The sequence below is a fragment of the Cucumis sativus genome, chromosome 7 (assembly GCF_000004075.3).
Source record: "Cucumis sativus cultivar 9930 chromosome 7, Cucumber_9930_V3, whole genome shotgun sequence".
NCBI lineage: Eukaryota > Viridiplantae > Streptophyta > Magnoliopsida > Cucurbitales > Cucurbitaceae > Cucumis > Cucumis sativus.
Window position 1 is genome coordinate 5,946,447 of NC_026661.2, and position 23,916 is coordinate 5,970,362.

At 34.6% G+C, this 23,916-nt stretch overlaps 1 long non-coding RNA gene and 1 other non-coding gene across 2 annotated transcripts; one reads left to right on the forward strand and one right to left on the reverse strand.

Annotated features, from left to right (window-relative positions):
- Positions 1-8,052: 8,052 nt before the first annotated feature.
- LOC116405021 lies at positions 8,053-8,824 on the forward strand. The gene is made up of 3 exons (XR_004218077.1): positions 8,053-8,358; positions 8,436-8,485; positions 8,795-8,824. It is a non-coding gene; the product is annotated as an uncharacterized LOC116405021 (long non-coding RNA).
- Positions 8,825-12,434: 3,610 nt separating this feature from the next.
- LOC101212980 lies at positions 12,435-18,076 on the reverse strand. Its single transcript, XR_004218209.1, has 2 exons — positions 15,439-18,076; positions 12,435-13,019 (listed from the first exon to the last, which is right to left on the reverse strand). It is a non-coding gene; the product is annotated as a cleavage and polyadenylation specificity factor subunit CG7185 (transcript).
- Positions 18,077-23,916: the final 5,840 nt, after the last annotated feature.

A 23,916-nucleotide genomic window follows, 5' to 3' on the forward strand; every position in this document is an offset into this window, starting at 1 on the left:
TAACAGCAACCGTAACCGCAACCACCAGGCCGGTGGAGATGGAGAGGATTGAGTTTTAAGGTATCTGCAAGAAACAAATGATTATATTCTTACTTACAAGAGATCTGATCATCTTGAGGTGACTGCACATTCAGATTCAGATTTTTCTAGATGTGTGGATACATGAAAATCTAATTTTGGCTATTTGTTCCTATTAGCTGATGGGGCAATTTCATGAAAAAATGCAAAGTAGTCTATTATCGCTGCATCCACTATGGAAGCTAAATTTGTAGCATGTTTTGAGGCTATAGTTCATGGTTTATGACTGTGGAACTTTATCTCAAGACTTGGAATTATCGATAGTATTGTCAAGCCACTAAGAATTTATTGTGATAATTATGCAACAATTTTCTTATAAAAATACGACAGTTATTCTAAAGATGCTAAACATATAAAATTAAAATATTTTGTTGTTCAAGAAAAAGTTAAGAAAAAACGGTGTCAGTCGAACACATTAGCACTAAACTTATGATTGTGGATTCACTGACTAAAGCATTCCCACCAAAGACATTCAATGATCATGTTGAACGTATGGGCATTGGTAGATATCATTATTGAAATCAATATTATGTTATTTGACACTTTGAGCTCATTTATTAATTGTTTCTAATTTTATCTTATGGTTTTGCTCTTATGATTAGTATATACATAAATGAATTATGTAAGCCAACCAGTACATTATCTTTGATAAATACACTTATTGTTGGACCATTATTGATGATCTTTATTGTATATTATGTTAATAAAAGAACTATTTTAGTGATACATGAAAGGGGTATGTTAATGAAATGATGTATGACTGCCATGCATGATTCTTTAACAGTTTCTTTGACTTTGAGCTCATTTATTTATTATTTCTGATTTTATCTTACGGTTTTGCTCTTATGATTGGTATATACATAAATGAATTATGTAAACCAAACAGGACATTGTCTTTGATAAAAACACTTATTGTTGGATCATTATTGATTATCTTTATTATAGATCATGTTAATAAAAGAACTATTTCAGTGATACATGAAATGGGGTATGTTAATGCAATGATGTATGACTGTCATGCATGATTATTTAGCAGTTTCTTTGACTTGACATGATATGTTATGAAGTCTAATTTTGTACATTATGTCTATGAACGTATATGGTAAATAATGTCAATGAGCCAAGTGGGAGAATGTTAGATTTATTTTAAATATAATATTATTATTAATGTAGCCCACATGCATTATATGTTATTTTATCACTTTTAAATCTATTATTTTATTAGATTCATTAGGTAAAAAGATAATGTTTTAATTAAAAATGAATAGATGATATCTATAATATAGAACCTTAGGGATTGATCCTCCCACTGCCTTATTAAATAGTTCATTCTTCCCCCATCAAGAAATCTAATTAAGTTCTAAAGAAGGTCAAGTGAGAGAAACACAATTCCTCAAGAAGATTATTCATGAATCAAGGTATGTTATTATTTAACTAAATTTAATTTGTAAAATCATTTAGTTTAAAGATCTTAACACTTATTGTTATATACAACGCTAGAATTTTATTGTGTAATCATGAAACTAAAGTTTACACGTTTTTCATTCAAGACGGAAGATATAATATAAACATATTCTATTTCATTCTTTCTATTAGTCTCAATATGATAATCATTGCGACGTATATCTTTAAAACTCAGTAGATTTCTTTTTTGTTGACTAGAGAACAATGGGTTATCAACTGTGAATTTTGCTCCTTTAGGCAAAATTATCATATTTATTTTCTAAATCCTTCAATTAGCTAGATTTGTAGAACCTGATATTGTTTTGACTTTTGCTTTCGACATTTTCAGTTTGGAAAAATATTTTTTACTTGTTAGTATTGTGTGTATAATTGTTTGCTAGACTCATACATCTTCATTGCTCGTTTGAATCCAACAGACGCATCTCATGTTCAAAATCTACTACATTATAAGCTTTGTCACATGCGTGAAATACAATATCAATATTCTTTATACCTCAACATTAGGTTCCTTAGTAAATGAATTATGCACATGCAACGTAACACATAGAAAAATACTACTTCTATGCATGACTTTGCATATACTCTTATGTTTGTTAGATACTATATCACAACATCATTATTCCACCTACCATTTAACTGGTTGCAAAACCACATCCATGACAAATCATTCTCAAAATCAACAACACAAAAATCTAAAGAAAAACCTGGTCATTAGCATTAAGTGCGAAAGCAGTTAAAAGAGTACCACTATACTTATTTTTTAGACTTATACCATCAATAAAAAGAATAGGACAACAATGTTGTCAACATGAAATTGAATCAGATAATGCCATAAAAAAATAGCGGAATCTACCTTCACCATCAACCTTGTATTCAGTAATAGAACCTATGAACATGAAAAATGGATATATTGATACAAAGAATAATGTATAATATGTGACATCATAGACATATATTGTTTTTGTAAAGTTATATATTACAAACATCCTTGGGTTGTTCCAATTCAACATGTATGCAAAAATACCGGCAACATCTTGTATGAGTCTTTAGGAGATCCTCTAACTTCATCCAAAACAGCTTCATGTCACGTTAGAGGTATAGAGTAACTCGACAATTCGAATAACCCAGACTACCCAACCCATATTATAAGGGATGAGTTCATTTTTTATTTTAGTTGTTGGGTTGAAAATTTTGATTTAACACAACCCAACCAGAATTAATGATATACATATATATATATATATAGGAAATTGTCAAAAATAGAAAAGTTGACAAAATATTTACACTTCATTAAAAAATCAAGTGTAATTAATTTTGTCTTTTAGTGGTTTTGTTCTATAAAATGTAAATTTTGTCAATTTTTTCTATTTTTGAAAAAAAAACCTATATATTTATTTAATTAAGTTTATATATTTATATTTATATTATTAATTTAGTAAATGAAAAATAAGTAGTTCACAGACTCACGTTTCATCCACATTTCTCTAAACTTTAGTCTTCACGTTGTGCCTTATCTCTCCTCACCCTCTTCCTCTCGTCTAATCCTCTTATCTTTGTCATTCACTGTCTCCTTCTCAATCTTTGGCATTCATCGTCTCTTTCTCAATCAGACAACTCAAGCCAAGTCACAGCCCATATTTTTAGGATTGGTTGAGTTGGGTTTGGAATATTATTTGGGCTATTCGAGTTGCCAACCCAACCAACTAAAAAATATGGGTTGAGTTGAGAATGTTCTCCAACCCAACCTATTTACACCTCTAGTGCACACCAAGCTTTTTAGTAACTAATGCTCAAATCATGCTCACAACGAATATAATGGACTATCTTTATGAGTGCTCAACTCTAATCCAAATATACTGTAACACCCCAAAATTTGAGGTATTTTTCTCAACCAAATTATTATATTTTATTAAGATTTTAAGAATTTTTTGGTATTAAACTTTGGTTGGAGTTTAAGGAGAAAAGGTAAAGATTTTTTGTTTTCTAATGAAAAAGAAAAGGAAAATAAAAGGAAATGATAATATTATTAATAAGATAACATATATAAGGGCATTTTTAAGAATAACAAAATAAATTAAAATATTTACAAGTTATAGTAAAATTTTGTATTCTATCATTAATAGTCTTTTGTCACTATTTATATATATATATATTATATATATATATATATATATATATATTTATCTATTTATTATTATTTATTTTAATTAATTATTATTATTATTATTATCATTATGATTATTGTGTTTTCCCTTACTTGGTTCGCATGCCCCTTCCTTCTTCCTCGTTCTCCTTCACGATTTGGATGCCTAAGCCGTCACCACCCACAGCTTCTTCTCCGTCACTATCCTCCAGTTTTGCTTCTCATCGTTTGCCCGTCTCAATGCCTCTTTATGTCATTCGAAGCCCAGTCGTTGTTCGTTGCACGCAAAGCCCGTCGAGGAGTATGAGCCTGTCTTCTTCCAGATCACGCGCTGGTGTTCTCTCTGTCAAGCCAGCGTTCCTCCGTCCACCACAAGCTTCCTGTCAGTCACCTAAAGACATGGCCTCCACATCGTATCGTCCGGGTCTAAATCAAGCGGTCAGTTGCAGTTTCGAGTTCCCTTTGGAGAGTCTTCTTCAAATTTAAGCCACACACGTGAGTTCCCTTTCCCAACCAGACGCACGCATCTGCCTTCTTCCTCACCAAGTCGTGCAGCCACATTCGAGTTGTCCTAGATCTGAGTCGATCTGTCTATGTTAGTCGAGCCGAGTGAGCCAACCATTCTTTCTAGCTAATTCAAGCCAACTATTTGTGAGTTTGTATGGATTTTCACATGGGTTATTTAAGGAACTAAATTTAGATTAAATTGGAATAAAAATTTAAATACTTTTTTTATTGAAGGTTCTATTGGAGAACTAATATTTCAGTAATTGCAATTAACATCAAGATTAGAGTGAGTCTTCATTGCTTGGATAAGTTTATGGTGTTCCCAATTCGATGATTTGTAGATTCAACGACGTCAATGAGAGTAAGTTACTCTATTATGTAATTTTCTGTATCTTTTAATTTAAAAGCATGCATAGGCCCTAGAAAATTAGTTTTGTATTATTTTGCCAATGTACGATATTTTTAAGTTTCCAATTAAATTGATCTAAGGTCTCGTAAAATCTTTTGCTGCCAAAGGCTTTAATCCCTTCAAATGTCTGGTGTGCCAGTGGTTGGTTGGTTTGCGATTATGTTGTCGCGTGTGGACAAACTAGAGCTTATTTGTTTTGCTTTTATATATAATGCAATTGCAATACATCATGAAGCAGGTTCTTCGCGAGTTAGATGCTCACCATAACTTTTTATATTGTGCGACTAATTCTATATGTTGGGTCACGAGTCATGATCATAGCATGTGAGATGCTCACTATGTACCTCTTCATCGCATAATAGCTAAGTCCTCGTTGAGTACAAATTTTCCTACTGCTCATCCAATTGCAAGCGAACAGTATGTTTACCTGGGTGATCCAGGGTCAAACATAGGGAATCGTTTGCAGATGTTAATTCTAGGGCTTACTTATCGTTTAGGCATTATGAAAATTAAGTTAAAATAATATAAAAAGAACTAAAATACTTACTTACACCTAGAGACTCATGTACAGGGGAATAAATTATGACAAGATGGAAGATTGAGCGAACTAACTTGTATGCGAGAGAAAGGTGAAGGAAGGTCTACGTGTTATTAGGCGATTAAGCAATACGAGATTTTCGATGGATGGAATTTGCATAATCAGTCCATGATTAAAGCGACCTTCTCTCGAAGTGTTTAGACCTTTTGGAAAGCAAATGATTGTGCTTGATTATGCGAGATGTATCCAGAAGATTTCTCTTATAATACTTATAGAACTTCTTGTTTAAGGACAACAACCTCTTGACGCCTAATGTCCGCACTTGTTTGCCTTTCGAGATACAAATGTTAGAAGTTATCTTGCGAAAGTGAAGTTTGTTACCGAACTTCTTCTTGTGCACATTAGCCTTATCCTTGCTACTTTCCCTCTCGGGTAGTTGACGAATGACACTAGCCAGGCGATAGATATAGCTCAACTAATGCGATGAGACTTATAAGCTAAACTCCTTATTGAAGACTTATCACACCCTAACTACTAATAACACATTAACATATGAGAAGTCGAGAAATGATGGATTGAAAAACGTATAAAGATACATTGTGTTAATGAATGAAGACCTTCGGCCAATGTGCAATATAACTAAATACAATGTAAAACAAATGGTAAAATGGAAAGAGGAAGAAAATGAATTACAAGTTAGGGAGAATGAGGAATGAACTCTTCTCTTCTCAAACTCTAAGCTTTCGCATTACAATCTGATCGGAGAAGAAGAAGGGGTATTGTACAAATTGTGGTGAGGTTAATTCTTAGCTTGCCACCAACTCTCTATGTTGCTAGCCCATGCAGGTCCCACTTTTTGTCTATTCTAACCTCTTATGGCTCATGTAGGCCCCCTTGATATGGTAGAGGTGGAGTTCTTTTTATAAGTAACTTTATGTGGAAGTTTTCTATTCTTTTGAGCATGTCAGCACTGCTTGCCGAAAGGTGTCTATTGCGAGTCACATCATCTCAAACTTCCACTCTTTGTCCTCGAGTGAACCTTCCTCATGTGATGACGTAGTTCCTCGCCTGATGATGTTAATCACAAAATGAGTTCGCATCGTGTAGTTCTTGCGTGAAATGTCTCATTTGCTTCTAGTTTTTTCCTTTCTATTCATCCTGCATTTAGACATGAAAACCACGTAAAACAGACATAATGCTTATGTAAAGTGTATTTCTAAATATTTATGTATTTGCAACGTAAGTTATGCGTTTTGTTCATCTTCTTATGCGTTTTGACCTCATTATTCTAATAAAATAAGTTATAATAGTCGGTATTTATACACGTTATCAGCCAACAGGTTAAAATATCAAGACATAAACCAGCAGGTTTGTTGTAACCTTTGAGTGTGCCAAAGTGGAAGTGGAGGAATGTGTCTATGGATTTTATTACATGATTGCCTAGAATCTTGAAGGGTTATACAATGATTTGAGTTGTTGTTGACAGGCTTACGAAATCAACGCATTTTATCCTAGAGAAATCCACTTATACTGCTTGTAAGTGGGCATAGTTACATTTGAATGAGATTGTGAGACTGCATAGAGTGTTCGTATCGATTGTTTTTGACAGAGATGCCCATTTCACTTCCAAGTTCTAGAAAGGATTTTAGATTGTCATGGGCCCGAGGTTAGATTCAGTACATCCTTTCACCCACAGACTGATGCTAAAATTGAGTGTTTGAACCAAATTTTGGAGGATATGTTACAAGCTTGTGCTTTACAGTTTCTAGTGATTTGGGACTCTATTTTGCATATAATAGCAGCTTTTAGGCTACTATTAGCATGACACTATTTAAGGCCCTGTATGATAATGTGCAGATCCCCTGTTTGTTCGGCTGAGGTTAGTGAGCAAAGATTGATGGGTCTACTAATGAAGCTATACAGAAGATTAAAGCATGTATGCAAATAACACAGAGTAGACATAAAAGTTATGCTAATGTGAGGTGGAAAGATCTTGAATTTGATATGGGAGATATGATGTTCTTGAAAGTGGCACCTATGAAAAGTGTTCTGCGATTTGAAAAAAAGGGGAAGTTGAGTCCTCATTTTGTTGGACCGTTTGAGATTATTCTAGAGCAAATTGGTCTTGTGGTGTTGAGAAATTACGTGGCAAATCTGTCTCACGTAGTGGACTACAAACCATTGAAAATTGATGAGAATGTGAACTCTGTAAAGCAGCTAGTTGTAATTTTGACTAGAGAGGTAAAGATGCTTCATCAGAGATGAATTGCTTTAGTAAAAGTTTTGTGTCAAAATCATCGAGTGGAAGAGGCTACATGGAAGAGAGAAGATGATATGAGAGCTCGTTACCTATAGTTGTTCAAGGATTAGAACTTTTGATGACGAAAATTTCTTAAGGAGGGAAGAATGCAACACCCTAAATTTTGAGGTATTTTTCTCAACCAAATTGTCATATTTTAGTAAGATTTTAATAATATTAATAATAAGATATTATATATACTTATTATTATCAATCATAATTAATTTTGCCTTTCCCTCACTCGTTCACGTGCCCCTCCTTTCTCATTCTACTTCACGATTTGAATGTCCTAGCTACTGTCGCCTACAACTTCTTCTCCGTCACTATCCTTCAGTTTTGCTTCTCGTCATTCGCCCATCTCAACGTCTCTCTGTGTCATTTGAAGTCCAGCCGCTGTTCATCGCACGGAAAGCCGTTGAGGAGTCTGAGCCTGTCTTCTTTCATATTACGCGCTAGTGTTCTCTCTGTCAAGTCGGTGTTCCTCCTTTCGCCGCAAGCTTCTTATCAGTCACCCAAAGATGAAGCCTCCATGTTGCGTCGTCCAGATCTGAATCAAGCGATTAGTTGCAACTCTGAGTTCCCTTTCGAGCGTCTTCTTCAAATCTAAGCACGAGCGCGAGTTTCCTTTCCCAGTTGGACAAACGCGTCTTCCTTCTTCCTCACCAAGCTGCGCAACTACATTTGTGTTGTGTCCCAGATCTCATGGATCTGTCTATGTTAGTCGAGTCGCGTGAGCCAAGCCAACTCTTTGGTGAGTTTTTTATGGGTTTTCACATGGGTTATTTAAGGAACTAAATTTAGATTAAATTGGAATAAAAATTTAGATTATTTTCTTATTGATTTTGCTATTGGAGAAGTAGCATTTGAGTTATTGGAATTCACGTCGAGATTGGAGTGGGTTTTAAGTCTCCATTGCTTGGGTAAGTTTGAGAAAGTCACACTTGGATGAATTGATGGATTTAATTGCAAAAGTTATTGATTTTCTGTTTATATTTAGGTTGGTTCGTCTCAACCTTAGTTCAACCAAGGAATTTTGTTAATCTCGAGGTAAGGGATTTTCTACTAATGAAACCTATATTGAAGTTGGAATGTATTACTGAAAGGACTTGACTGCTATAAGTAGATTTGAAGGTGTTGATGGATTACACTTAACTGAGATGATTTAACTATTATGTAGATTTGAATATGTTAATTGATGACTCGCACTATTGAATAGACTATGTTATGCACTAGTGTGTTTATTTTTTACTCGCTATGTGTAAAGGAGTATTGTCGATAATTTTAATTCTACTTTGATGTGAATGCCATGAACTGTTTGGACTGAATTGGAGAAAATTATTAACTTTATCTATATAGGATTGTGTACCTTGAACAGTGTCTTACCGATCACTAGACTGATGAGTGCATCCTTTCGGGATCACAAGACTAATGTGTGCATCCTTTAGAATCACTAGACTGATTGACGTATGTCCTACAGGATCACAAGACTGTTATGGTGCAAGGTACCTCTTAACAAGACATTAATCATTTTTACCCCTAACGAGACTAGTAGTGGATCTCTTATTGGGTATATTTTATATTCACTCTTTCCATGTTTAACTTTTCAGGTAAAGGTAATACGAGAGGTAAATCGGCGTGGGCAAGAAGGACTCGTGATCATCATATGGGAACACTCTTTCAAAATGCTTCCACTTAACGTTTTTACTATTTTTCTTTTTTTGTTAAGTTTTTGATGATTGAAATGAGTTTCATGTTCAGAACATGTTTGTTTCTTAATGACTTTATAAACGCTACTTTTGAACGTTTATTTTGTTTGAAATAGGGCCAGAATAAAGTTTCTTTGGTGTCTATTTTAAATAGATTTTACGAACTTTTATATTTGAATGGAGTGTCTTTGTGTTGAAGTAGTGGCCTCAGCTTGGTCTGAGGGTTGTTATATATTCTTATTTTCTTCTTTATTGGGTCCTTGATAGCTGAAAAAGTAGTTTGCATGTGATATATTAAAGAAACATCTACAGAGCATGTATGTTCACCATCAAACCTAGTAACAAACAAAAACATTTGTCATCATTGAAACAGCATGAAGCACATACTGACCATAAACATTCTTCAAATATGCACACCACAATCAAAACTTGCTTGTCTTATTTAATAGTACAATATTGAAAATTCTCTAATGGTAATGGCTTGCAAGTATTTTTTCAACAAAGCCTTCATTGAAAACATGTCATGGATTTTTACTTCAAAAATGGAAAAATCTTTGACATATCAACATTAAAAAAGAAAAGAGAAACGGCCCCATATGCATGGATGCCTATTGGCAATGAATTGGAAGCTCTAAAATCTAAAGTAATAGCAAAGCAGACAACAAAGTGAACAATAATGAGAGCAATGTCGGTCCACATTTGATGTTATTATGTGGTAAACTCATTTGACATTGATATCATTGGTAATAGGCAAGTAATTTTTCAGACATTATATAGGACCTAAGCAGAGATATATATCTAGATTATCCATATTAACAAAAATGTCTAACTTGGATATAAGACTATTGTGTAACTCTTGAAAAGACATCTGTTCATAAACTAAAATTCATGATACATTACAATGTGTGTTTGATACCAAAAAAGCAGTTATGTAGAATGATAATTGGAAAAAATATAGAAGATAAAAAAATATGAACTCACATAAAAACGTTAAGAGATGAATGACAAAAGAATACTAGATTTGACTAGAAGAAGAAAAAATGGACAGAAAATATATTTGTTAATTAAATTCAAAATACAACATTCCTTCTTGTATGTTATATATACTATAATTAGTTAGATCACTCATAAATGTAATCAAATAAATTCAATAAAAAGAAAAATATTAAATAATTAATATAGCATACCAATTTTCCTATATATCTTTTATTTTAAATAAACGATAATTTAGTCCATAAAATTTGCTAAATTTTATTAATAAAAATAATTGTGAATATAAAATTTGCTAAACCTTATTAATAAAAATAATTGTGAATATAAAATTTGCTAAACCTTATTAATAAAAATAATTGTGAATATAAAATGAAAAATAACTGACTAGAGCATTTCTTTCTATTTTATGAGTTTGTTATATATATATATATTTTTAAAAAAGTCCTTTTTAAAATTATCATTATTATTAGATTACCTTTCTAAATTTTCTTCCATTGTTTATTTAAACTTAATGTTTCCTTAAATTTTGATTATTTTTTCCTTTTTATAGATTGCTAAATTTTTCAATAATTTAGATTAAAATACTAGTTTGTTTCAATTTGAAGTCAGCATATTATGATAAAGAAAAAAATAATAATGATCTTTTTGTGATAAAAGTCTATAAAAACGATGTAAAAAAATGAAAAATAAGAAATAAGTTTGTAATATTTTGGTATGTGTCATCTTGGTGGTCAATATTTTAATCATGCAAGTATCAGTTTATATGTTTTGTATTAGAACCAATTTTGTATCTCCAGAAAAGGGAGCTTTACGAATGGAATATATGAAGGGATCCATTACGATACATTTTTAACAATTCATTGTGAACTAAAGTACCGCTCAAAATGACAAAAAAAAATGGATAGCTTTTTAAACCAAAATTAAAATCTAGTTAATTTTGTATAAATTGGGCAACATATACTTTTAATTATATTTTTAAAAAAATGATATTTCATGTATATAATTATTTGTGTGATAAAAAAATTATACCTGGTCTAAAATAGGGGGTTTTTTAAAAAAATATAACAAATCGATAAAATATTTACATTGTATAGAAAAATTCTGAAGACCAAAAAAAGTCACAGACCTACAATAGAAAATATAAATAATGCCTCGATGAACAAGCGATTAACCGCACACACACGCGTACGAGTAATTTTCTTCTAAATGATAGTGTAATGTAGTCTAAATGAATGATCTACTATCATTTAGATAATAATTCATGATTGTATAGTTCTTTTTAACAATTGAAAAAAAGACTTCAAATTTAAATGATCGTGTTGACCATGTAAACAATTGTGTTAACCATAACAAACTATCGTGTTGATTATGGTAAGTGATTGTATAATTCAATGTAAGTTATTGCTAAAAACTTCAAATCAAACGATCGTGTTGATCATACTAAACGATCGTGTTAACTAAGGTAAGCGATCGTTTAGATCATACCAACATGATCGTATAGTTCGTTTTAAATTATGAGAATTTCAGTGACTGTGTTGATCATGGTAAATGATCGTTTAGATCACGTCAATATCATTATTTCGAACGATCTTGACATTCTTGAATATGAGGAAGATGAAGTAGTTTCATATAATCTTATTTGAAAATGGTGAAGATGAGATAAGAGATTAAAGAAAAGAATGAATCGCTTCAAAATAGAAAAATGAAAATCTGAAAGAAGCGATGAAGACATCTAGAAAAGAAGATGAATAAATTGCAAAGAAAAAAAAAAAAAAAGAAGTGTTTGCGAAAGTAAATACGGTTGGATAAAAGTTTGAGCTGGGTCAAACTATTAATAAAATAGTTCAATTTACGTATGTATCTGGTTGATACACGCTGACAACCAAAAGGATTTAGGTTGCATACCTCTCCACAAAAAGTTATTAGAACAGACTCAGAAACACCAAACCAAAGTATTCATCAACCAATTTCTTCCTTTCGTGAGAAGTGTTTCACCTAGAAACACATTTTTCAAAAGGCATACCTAACACATAATTCCATGAAGAATGGAACCATAAAATAAATTAATTATTGTAAATAACAAAACTATCAAAAACAAATAAAATTTCAAATTCTTCCAACAATAGACCAGACCCTAATAGACTAATGGATAGAATTTAAAATTTATTATGCTGTATTTGAAATGCTCCCAAAAGGAAATAAAAACTATCAAATCAACCAGACAAGTGTCCCAAAAAGAGACAAGCTAAAGAAAAAACAGCTTTAAATGACCACATCTCTAGGGGAACGATAACAGGTTGATACAAGAATAGTGTTATATACAACCTCTGAAAAACTACATCTAGTCATCTGAGAACATGTACATACAAGAGAGAACTACATCTAGTGAATTGGTAACAGATACATACAACCTTTGAAAGGGTAAAGAAACAGCTCTAAAAGAATGGGTTAGCTCTACATCTTCACAGTAGAATGACTAAGGTGTGGTATCAAAAGAAAAAAAGGGAAGGTGTGAATATATGATACAACAACCCATAAAACAAAATAACGCACAACACAACATCTGCCACACTAAGATACTCTAACAACATAGTAAGCTATTACATGTCCGATAACATTCAGACATGACCAGGACTCCATCAATATTTTAAAGCCATTACAACCAAGAATATCAATGTCATCAAGTGCCAAGAAGTCAAGAAGAAACATCATTCAAAAGAAACGTCAGAACTGTTTAAACAAGAAGTTCCTTTATCAAATTTATAGAGCGAGAAGGTATTGTCATGCATGGGTTCTCTCTAGGCAGACGAGAATTTAGAGGCCTCTGCTGTCGTCCCTAAGCCAACTTTTGTTCCACGAACGGAATCTGCTGTCCTTTTAGGCTACAAAACAACAGAAAACGAGAGGTATTTCCAATCAGAATCAGAATCAAAGTTAATGTCGTGCTCACCTATTGATAATTAGTATATCAACATAAAGCTACCAAAATCTATGTAGATAGTTATTACTTATTGGCAACTGAGTAGATGAGACAAATTTGACATCCAATGTCTAAAATAGAATTAACTCTGACATGTTTTGTTTAGATGAAATAGAACTTCATCCCTCTATCAGATAAAAGTGAGAAAGAATGGGGCTTCAGAGAATGAAAATAATCATGTAAGCTCAAACAAAAGAATTAACCAACTCATTCTTTATTTAGGCGATAGTACAACCAAGGTTACGGCAGTGAGAATACGGAAATTCAAACGGTAAGGGAGCATGGAATCCTATGAAGCATGAACAATGTAGCTTCAGGTGATTTTTTCTTTTCATTAAAACAAAACGCTTTCATGGAGAAAAATGGAAACACAAGGACATACAAAAACCAAGCCCACAAAAAAAAGGAACCAATCATATAAAATTTTGTTTGTAGATAAAACTTTGCCCAAAGAAAAAAATAAAACCTAATAAAGACCAAATATCACTAGGCTCCATATCCAACCATCTACACAGAATTGATCCTTTCCCCCAAATATTCCATATTTGAGCCCAAGATTTCGTATATGGCACACCTCTGCCAGTGCAACCATAAATAAATGACCCTTCTCACATAAAGGCGAATTGAGGAAAAACTCCCAATCACATATTTGTGTGCCCTATGATGGGCAAGCATCAAACCAAACGTCTAGAAGAAAAAAATTCCAAACAGAATGAGCATATTCATATCTCCAAAGAATGTGATCTAGATCTTCCACCACCTTCTGAGAGCTGATCCAAAGTGTTCAAGTGTCCACATAAAGTTTGCTAAAGAAAGAACCACGCTTTACTAGGGATCTTAATTCCCCACTGAGTAGAAAAAAAACTCACTAGACTCTAGAGGGAGAGGGTGATACGACCGTACTCTTACTCATTCTAACACTGTTACACATCATGTTCTTGAATAGTTACTGTTAAAAGAAGTTTACGAGACAAGCATGGAGATGACTATCTTGGTATTTTGGAATGATTAGGATGGATGTCTCCCTCCCTAGAAAGGAAAATACAAAAACAGTTGGATCATTACTTGATAAGCTTGGGGCATCTTCCTTGCCAATTTTTTTTTGTTTCAGCGGTGTCAAAGACAAATTGTTCAGGAAAGGTGAATGTTTTAGACAAGTTGATTTTTTTGAAAGCTCAAATACGCAGCCCAAGCCCAGTGTTTATATCTACGTGTATTACACCCAACCTAGCAGCCTAAGCCCAACATCAAAATAGATCAAACCAACTGGTAAATCTCGAATCAAACCAACTAAGCCATCGGTTGATAAGTACAAGGGCATTTCAATAAGCCTTTTACTTTGCACTTTGTATTTTTTACCGTTCAGCTTCAGTTCTTCAATCAAACTAAGCCAAACCAAATTGATTATCCCTTAAGATCTGGTTAGAATTATAGAAACTAATCAGTCTAATCTAGAACTTACAACTTTAGAGAGAAAATTAGAAACAAAGGGATAATGACGAACTTTCCAGAACAAAACTACAATTAGCCATTTTACTTCGTACTTTGTATTTTTGGCTGTTCAGCTACAGTTCTTCAATCAAACTCAGCCAAACCAAATCAATTGTCCCTCTAGATCTTGTAAGAATTTGAGAAATTAATCAGTCTAATCTAGAACTTACGACTTTAGCAATAAAATTAGAAACAGAAGGATAATGACAAACTTTCCAGAACAAAACCATATTAACCTTTTAATTTCCAACCTCATAAAGTATGGCATATTTCATCATATCTATCACATAATATTTCAAAACAAAATATCACAGAGTAGCTTTTAAATTTAGATGTGAAAATCCAAATGTATGAAAAATTACAATATAATTAGAAATATCTAATAGAAGTCTCCAAATTCCTAATCATGTCTCTGCTTAATTTTTTTTATTATAGATAATGTAAATGTTAATGAGCCCATGTCTTCAGTATCTTAATCAAGCATGGAATCAATGGATGCTATCCTTTGTAATTATGAAAAGGAAACATAAAACTAGTGGTAAAAATGAGGTCTGTAAAGAATACCAAACAACAATAAATTGTAAAACTATGGTGATAAAATCAACAATGATATTAATTCTAAGAACCAAAAATCAAACATTGCTGCAATTTTATGTTAAAGAAGAAATCTCATTAGAGCATCAATAGAATAAGTTTTAAACAACTTCATCAATTAGCATGACCATATTCAAAGACCTTAGAACGTCAATAATGTATCAAACAAAGGCTGCAAATCTACCAGAATTTAATTTTGAAAAATTGGTAAAAGGGAAAGGCTTGTATGAGCTTACTTTTCTTGCACCAAAAATGACCATGCTCCTGTAGGTAGAAGACATACGTGAAGTTCAAACGATAAACAGCATAGGCAAAAAGGTAATGATGAATCAAAGAGCCCATAACATCGAAGAGAGAACCCAAATGCACATAGAAAGCCATACTCTATATAGTTTAAAGCATGTATGCTAAATGATTCAGCTATTCAGAAGTAAGCCTCCGCCTTTTCCCATAATCAGCATCCCTTGATCTAGAACGATTTTCTTCTTCTTGCGATAATCGGGACTTGCTATGAGTCCTTGATGACCGTCCCCTTTCCCAATCCTCATCATGCTCTGGTTCCCGGTCTCTGTACCTATGATGATCTGAATATTTGTCCCTGTCGTCCTTGTACCTATCACGGTCACGATCCCTTTCACGTTCACGATCACGTTCATGATGGCCACGCTCATAATCTCGGGATCGTTCTCTATCCCTCTCTCGATCCCTATCTTTATCCCTTTCACGCCCTATATCTCTATCTTCACGAGGCCTTCTATCTGGCCAGTCATGGTCAGGTCCCGGATCTTTTTCTTTGGATCTCTCTCTATCATAACCAACATCTCTATCATCTCGATACCTTCTATCAGAAGACTGTGACCAGTCCCTTTCAGAGCCTCTATCTTTCTCCTTCGCAGAATTTGCCCATGGCCCTCTTTCATGACTGCCTTCACCATAATGCTGGTCAGAACCAGCTTCTTCTCCATAACTAGACTCACCTGCTCTCCCTCCTCCTTGCTCTTCACTGCCCATCCACCCATACTAGGATCAGACCACATTCCCATATTAGGCCCATCAACGCCCGATGTTGGCATCATCCCCATTCCATTCATAGGCATACCTCTTCCAAAAAATGCTGGGTTCACATGAGGAGCTACACCAGGAAGGCCAACACCCCCGACGGGAGGAAAGGATGACAAAATTCCAGAGAAAGGGGGAGCCGGGGCTCCAGGAAAACCACCATATGTACCCATTCTTCCCATGGGTGCACCAAAAGATGGATCAAAACCTTGACCCATCATTGACTGGGGATGCAATAAAGGAGGGGTAGCACCAATACCTTGGCCAAAGCCATTTCCACCATTTCCCATTATACCTCTGCCACCCATCCCACCACCCCTACCCCTCATTTGGCCAGCTGGTCCTCGACCACCCATTCCATGAGCATTACTCCTTCCCCAATTACCTCTCCCAGAACCTCTATTGTTATCACCACCTTGATAGTTACCACCCGTTGCAATACTATTTCCACCAATTTTACCTACAGCCTCGTTAGGCGCTCTCCTTGCTTGAGGATTAGTAGCTTGGGCTATCTGCTGGTTCCTGCTAACTTGGGCTTCTCCCATCTTCTTAACACTAAACGGTGATGCATATGCAACTACACATGGACGTCCATTAAAAATATGGCCATTCATTCCCTCCTTGCAAGCTGTGGCAGCAGAAGGATCATAAAACTCAACCTGGCAGTAGCCTTTTGATTTTCCACTGGCTTTCTCGTCATAAAACTTGACCTCCTTCAACGGACCATACTTGCAGAGTTCCACCTCAAGCTCCGCATCTGTAGTCCACCAATGTAAATCCCCAACAAACAAAATTGTTCCACCGCCACCTCCCCCTGCACTCCCGATATTACCAAACCCGTTTCCACCAACCCCATTGACATTAACTCCACCACCTTGCCTTAGCAAACCTTCATTTTCTACACTCCCAGGATTTCCTAAGACTCCGCTCTGAGGTGGTTGGTGATGGTGCTGCGGCTGTGGCTGTGGCTGCGGCTGCGGCTGTGGCTGTGGCTGTTGCTGTTGCTGTTGCGGAGCCTGATGCCCAGCTACGTTATTACTACTTCGCTCCTCCAACTCGATGGCTTTGCTCCCTTGCCCTAATTCAACTCTGATCCCAACTCCTGTGCCTACAGGCGGCCCGATCCCACCCCACCTCTGATAGCCATCTCATTCGTTCTTAAATCTGGAATCTGATTGTAACCCTCTGTTACTCTCTCCGAAACAGTACGCCCACCGGCATCTCCTAAACCAGTAACTTCAGTCGCACCTCCACCAATACCAGGTATGGAAGCAGCGGAACTGGGTGGTACAGGTGCAGGAGGCTCCATCTTGGGTTCCTCCTCCCTCTTGAATCCCAAATCATCGCTCTTCCTCAACGACTGAAGGAACCCCTCCCCAACATTAACATCGTTATACAGGTCCTCGTATTCATCCTCGTCTTCGCCCAAGAAACCATCATCAGCAACGGCCGAAATGGCCTCGTTCCGATGGAACTGATCAATCTGATCCACACCCTCACCGAACCCACCCTCTCCTTCGTCCATCTATGCCTTCTTCAACGACCTGCTCTAAAGATTCATTCAAATTCAGAAATAGAAGGCAGGCAGCGTGAGAAAGTGGATCAAAGCGGTAAGGAAACAAATTTCAAAGTAAGGAAGAGAAGTTAAAAGTCAGAGATGAAAGCCCCAATTAGGGAAGAACTGCAGAAGAAAAGAGGAAGAAGAACACACAAAGAGGAGAGAGAAAGAAACCCTAATCTCGAATTGCGCGTGGAAATCCTGCCAATTTCTTCCCCATCGTCTTCTCAATTTGGTTTTTTTCTCTTTTTTCTCTGTCCTCTTTTTTTAAAAAAAAATTGTATATCTACAAATAAGGTTATTTGTTGTTAAATATTACGTGAATATGGGAAAGTTTCAATTTTTCATGTATAACAAAGTAAATAAATTTATGTGAATGTTAAATATGATAAAATGTTTTAGAAATATATTTTTGGAAAAAAATAATCTAAATTATCCATTTTCTTTTAATAATTATGGGTCATGCTACCTGATTTTGTAATTGTCTTCAATATATTTTTAATTTCAAAATCTTAATTTTTATGCTTATTCTAGGAAAAAAAAAGTATGGTCAGAAAAAAATGAAAATATTTACAAAATATTAAAAAAAAAAACGTAAATAAACTCTAAAGAGTCAGATAAATTTTGGTCTGTAAATAATTTTAATATTTTGGTTATGTTTTAAAATGTTAAAAAAACTTAGGAAAAACTTAACTTGTAGTTCTTTGTAAAACACTTTTTAGACTTGTTTTTTAAACTTAGCATTAAACTTATCTAATAAAACTATTTAGCATAGCATAAACTAATTCAAGTCAAATGAAATCAAATTAGTTTTGTTATGGAGGAGTTGATTTTGGTCGGATCTAAGAAAATATAAGATTTGTGAAGAAAATATCATATTTGTGAAGAGAATTTGATCGAGCAAAAGCAATACAAAAACTAGAAGAAAAGGTCAAACATCAATACTTTTGTCTACTCAACCAAAATGATCTCACAAGATGGGAGAAAATGGGAGAGAAGAATTTTCAAAGATTGAGATTTTTTTTTTCCTTGAGAAAGTTTATTCTGAAGTATGTGTTCCATGACCCAAAAATCATAACTTAATCTATTTTATAAAACGTATCATCACCTGTTTGTTATGTGAAATACTAGATTTACCTTTGTCACGCCCTGCCCCAAGGTCACTTCATGCAACCATGTGGAGGCATGATCACCTAGACACTCAACGCATATTTCCTTACGAGATAGCACGTTGAACACTTAGTAAACAGAATACAACACCTCAATCAATCTAATTAATGCAACTTGAATCTTTATACTTATCATAACACACGACAAGGATCACAGCACAAGATAACAAACAAACTTCTTTATTGACTTAACAACTTGCGTTCCAAATATAATACAATACACACTTTCTTTTACAATAAAGTGTATGAGTACCTCGTCTGACTTCATCTTGCCTTACAAAGCTTGGATGAGTACCTTTCTCATCACATTGCCTAGCTTCAACGCTAACTCCAAAACGTCTTCTTCCAAAAACAACCCTTTTATTCTATACTCGGACCTCACAATTCTTCCTTCTTTAAGAATTTCATCCTAGAAATTCTATCTCCATGGTCCTTTTTTCTTTGTCTAACACTAGACCTCCTCACATAGCTTGCTGAACATAGTGAGAAGCCACTCTCGTCTATGTTGGTTCTTCGACTACCTTAAAACAATGATTTGTTTTGGTAATGTCCAACTTTACCACACTTAAAACAATGGTTTCTATTCTGCCTACAAACTCCTGAGTGTCTCTTACCACACTCCATGTACCTTGGTTTTTGATCGCTTGTCCAATGTGATCCTTAGCTTGCTTACTGGATCCTTCAACACTTTTCATTTCTTCTTCTCACTAAACATACAATTTAACTTCTTTTCTCTCAAACTCTTCTCTTCTTCTGCCAAACAGCTCTCAACTCACATGGATACCACAATCAGCTTAAAAAAAAAAACAAACAAACCAATCCGCACTAGTCGTCACTAGAGCTTGAATTTATGTTCTTAAACCTTCCTCAAAACGCTTACACTTACCTGTTTCATCCAACACAAAGGTTATCACATACTTAACTAACTCAGTAAATTTCTTCTCATACTCCGTGATAGTCACATATCGTCTTGCACTAAATTCATAAACTCTTTCCTCTTCGCATCACAAAACGAACAAGAATAAAACTTATTCTGAAACACGCTTCTAAACTCCTCCCATAAGACAAAGTCTACACCTCCAGATTTTGCTGCATGGAGAATCCACCAATCCTCAGATCCTCTCCTTGCAACAAAAATGTTACCAATCTAACTCTTCTTTCTTTGGACACTCCATCACCCCAAAACATTTTTTCATCAAACTCAACCACTTCTCCACGTCAGCTGCGTTGGTTGTTCCTTTAAAAGTCGTTGCTCCTAACGCCTTCAGTCTTTCAATATTAAATTTCTTTTCCAAATTGCTTGTTAGTCCATCTACCAATCTTTGTGCCATTTTATGAAACAAATTTTCTTCCAACTCCCTCCTAGTATCTTGATTAACCGAATGACCTCTTAAATCCATAGTGGTCTCAGTTGTAGTATGTGCCAGCTTGTCCTCTTTCTCTTCCTTTTCTTAGCATAATGTCTTTCAAAATTTCCTACAAGAACAACTTAAAATTCAACTCAACTTTTCCAAAATTAACTACTTACAAACTTACACTTGTTCCATTCCCAAAGAACACATTGCTCTGATACCAACTTGGCATCAAACTATCAAGAACATAATTTAGACCTTATTCCTAAGAACTTATGCTCTTATACCGACTTATCACACTCCGCTCCAAGGTCACTTCATGCAACCATGTGAGGCATGATCGCCTAGACAGTCAACGTGTATCTCCTCACGAGATAGCACATTGAATGCCTAAGTAAACAGAATACAATAAACTTAAATTTACTCTTAAGTTATTAAGTGACAAGGATCACAACACAAGATAACAAACAAACTTCTTTATTGACTTAACAACTTGCGTTTTAAATACAATACAATACACGCTTTCTTTTACAATGATAATTGAAAACAAAGACTTTAGGCTTCCCACACCTAGCTTGCCCGCCTCACCCTTATCAACTTGGCCTCAACCTCTTGGTACCTAAAAAAGGAAAACTTAAACAGTAGGTCAGAAACTTAAACCATAGGTCAAATACTTAGTGAGTGGTATTTTGGAAAATCTTTTAGGGAATACAATTCAATCATCAAATTTATTTTCATAAAACAGGTTCTCAATGCCTCATTTTAAATCATAAATCACAAATCACACATTAGCTTCCACTTATTCTTTTCACCAAGAATAGGAATCATTCTCACACATAGACTACTGATATTCATTACACTAGCATTCCTTGGAGAATTTAACGGTTCATTTTTCGTTGCTCAAGTTGCTAACTTAATACGCTCATTTCAACCCATTGGCCAACTTCTTAATGTCATGTGGTCCTTCCACCCTATGGTTGTTTTTACTCATTCTATGCACATAATAGCTAGCTCATCGATAGGAATAATAGCTAGCTCATTGATATGAATAAAAGCTAGCTCATCGATAGGAATAATAGCTAGCTCATTGATATGAATAAAAGCTAGCTCATCGATAGGAATAATAGCTAGCTCATTGATATGAATAAAAGCTAGCTCATTGATAGGAATAATAGTTAATGATTTACATGCATACAATCATAAAACATGAAACATTAGTTTAGAAACTTCATTTTCAATAATAAAGTATACACATCAACATTACAATACACGTTAAGCATTTCATAACAACATGAAGACTTGGAAAGAATGTTTTCAAAACACAATTTCTTTCTTTTAGAAAATTACTCACAAAAACACTTAGTTTCCTTCCTTCCTCTGAACGCCTAGAAAGAAACTACTCAACTGAGAACAATGTCAAATGTCTCGAAAGTTCACATCTAACTACTGCGTGGTCTTATTTTGAGCAATATTAAAGTTTTTTGCCCACAAAAGCTTAACGATGATGTCACAGACTTAGTTTTTCAGTTTCGTCCCCCAAAAGATAGAGAAAAGGGCTAATACTATGGCATAAAAAGAAACTACCCAACTTAGACAAATGTCAAAGGTCTCGAAAGTTTATATATAAATACTGGGTGAACTCATTTTGGTAATATTAAAGTTTTTTGCCCATAAAAGCTGAATGGTGATACCCAGACTCAGTTTTTTTTGGGTCGTCCCAAAATATTGAAAAAATGGCCAATGTTGTGCTCTAGAAAGAAACCACCGAACTTAGAACAATGTCAAAGGTCTCGAAGGTTCACATCTAATTACTAGGTGGTTTCATTTTGAGTAATATTAAAGTTTTTTGCCCACAAAAGCCAAACGGTAATGCCCAGACTCAGTTTCTTTGTTTCGTCCCAAAAAGTTGAAAAAATGATCAATGTTGTGCCCTAGAAAGAAACTACCCAACTTAGAAGAATGTCAAAGGTCTCAAACGTTCACATCTAACTATTGGGTGGTTTTATTGTGGGTAATATTATAGTTTTTTGTCCAGAAAAGTCGAAAGGTGATGCCCTAGACTCAGTTTTTTAGATCAATTCCAAAACGTTGAAAAAATTGTCAATGTTGTGGCCTAGAAAGAAACTACCCAACTTAGAAGAATGTCAAAAGTCTCGAAAGTTCACATCTAACTACTAGGTGGTCTAATTTTGAGTAATATTAAATTTTTGTCCACAAAAGTCGAACGGTGATGTCCTAGACATAGTTTTTAAGTTTCGTGGAAAAAATTGAAAATGGTGAATGCTATGGCCTAGAAAAAACTACTCAACTTAGAACAATGTCAAAGGTCTCGAATGTTCACATCTAACTACTAGGTGGTCTCATTTGGAGTAATATTAAAGTTTTCTGCCCACAAAAGAAGAGCGATGACGCCCTAAACTCAGATTTTTAGTTTCGTCCCAAAATGTCGAGAAAAGGGTCAATCTTGTGATCTCACTAGAAGAAAACAACCCTACAATGACAGTTATATATCTCAAAAAATGAATGGAAGAAAAAAAAACTGTCACAAAATATAAAATTTCGCATTTTTGGCGGGAAAAGACGGAATTTTTCGGAAAACACTTTTCGCGACAGTTATTAAATGTCATAGAATGTTAGGGTTAAAAATTTTATTATTTTATATTTAAAAAATTAAAATTACATATTTATATTTTTTAAAAAAACCCAAATTCCCCAAATTCCCCAAAATTTTCCCCAAAATCTTCCTCCCATTCGCGTGCCCTAACTCTCCCCGAAATTTCTCCCAATTTCTTCCTCTCCTCCCGTCGGCGTTCTCCCATTTCTGACCGTCTGAAGTCCCGTCGGCACCACCACCCCCTCCTGGCCGTCCGTCGAAACCTTCTCCACCAACCCGTCGCCACACCACCGTCGCCACCACCCCCGTCTTCTCCAAACGTCTCCAATCAACCCGAACCTTCAAATCGTGGGCGTCGGTCCTCACCCCTCCCAACCGCCGGTAAGCTTCTCTTCCTTATCTCTTTCTCTCTCTCTCTCTCTATGAAGTTCTTCGTTGTCTCCATTGGATTGTTTCTTGAGTTTCATTTTATCCCAATTTCAGTCATTAATCTTTGATTTTCTGTTATATGACCTTAATTTGTTCTTGCAAGCACATGATCTTATTTTGTGAATTTGATTTATGCTCAATTTGTGTTTTCTAACGGTTAGCTTCTCTTCAATTTTAATTTCTGAGTTAGCTTATTAGTCTAATTACTTGTACAATGTAAGCCAAAGTACTTATACAAACCTACCTAATCAACTAACTAAGGACAAACTATTGTTATAATTATTTGTCAACTAATTCCCTTCATCATTCATCATGTCTGTAAAGGAAATTGTCCTTGAAATGTTTTAGAATAATTGGGGGTTGTTGAACCTAGTCCATAAGTTTCCTTCAAGAAAATTCCTAAATGGTTCGTAATAAATTATTAAGTACTTTGAGGATTATCTACCGTTTTGAAAGTTTGAGTTTTAAAAGTTGTTGCCTATAATCTCTTTTGTAATCAGGTTTATTTCGAGGCCAACTTAGAACTCCACACA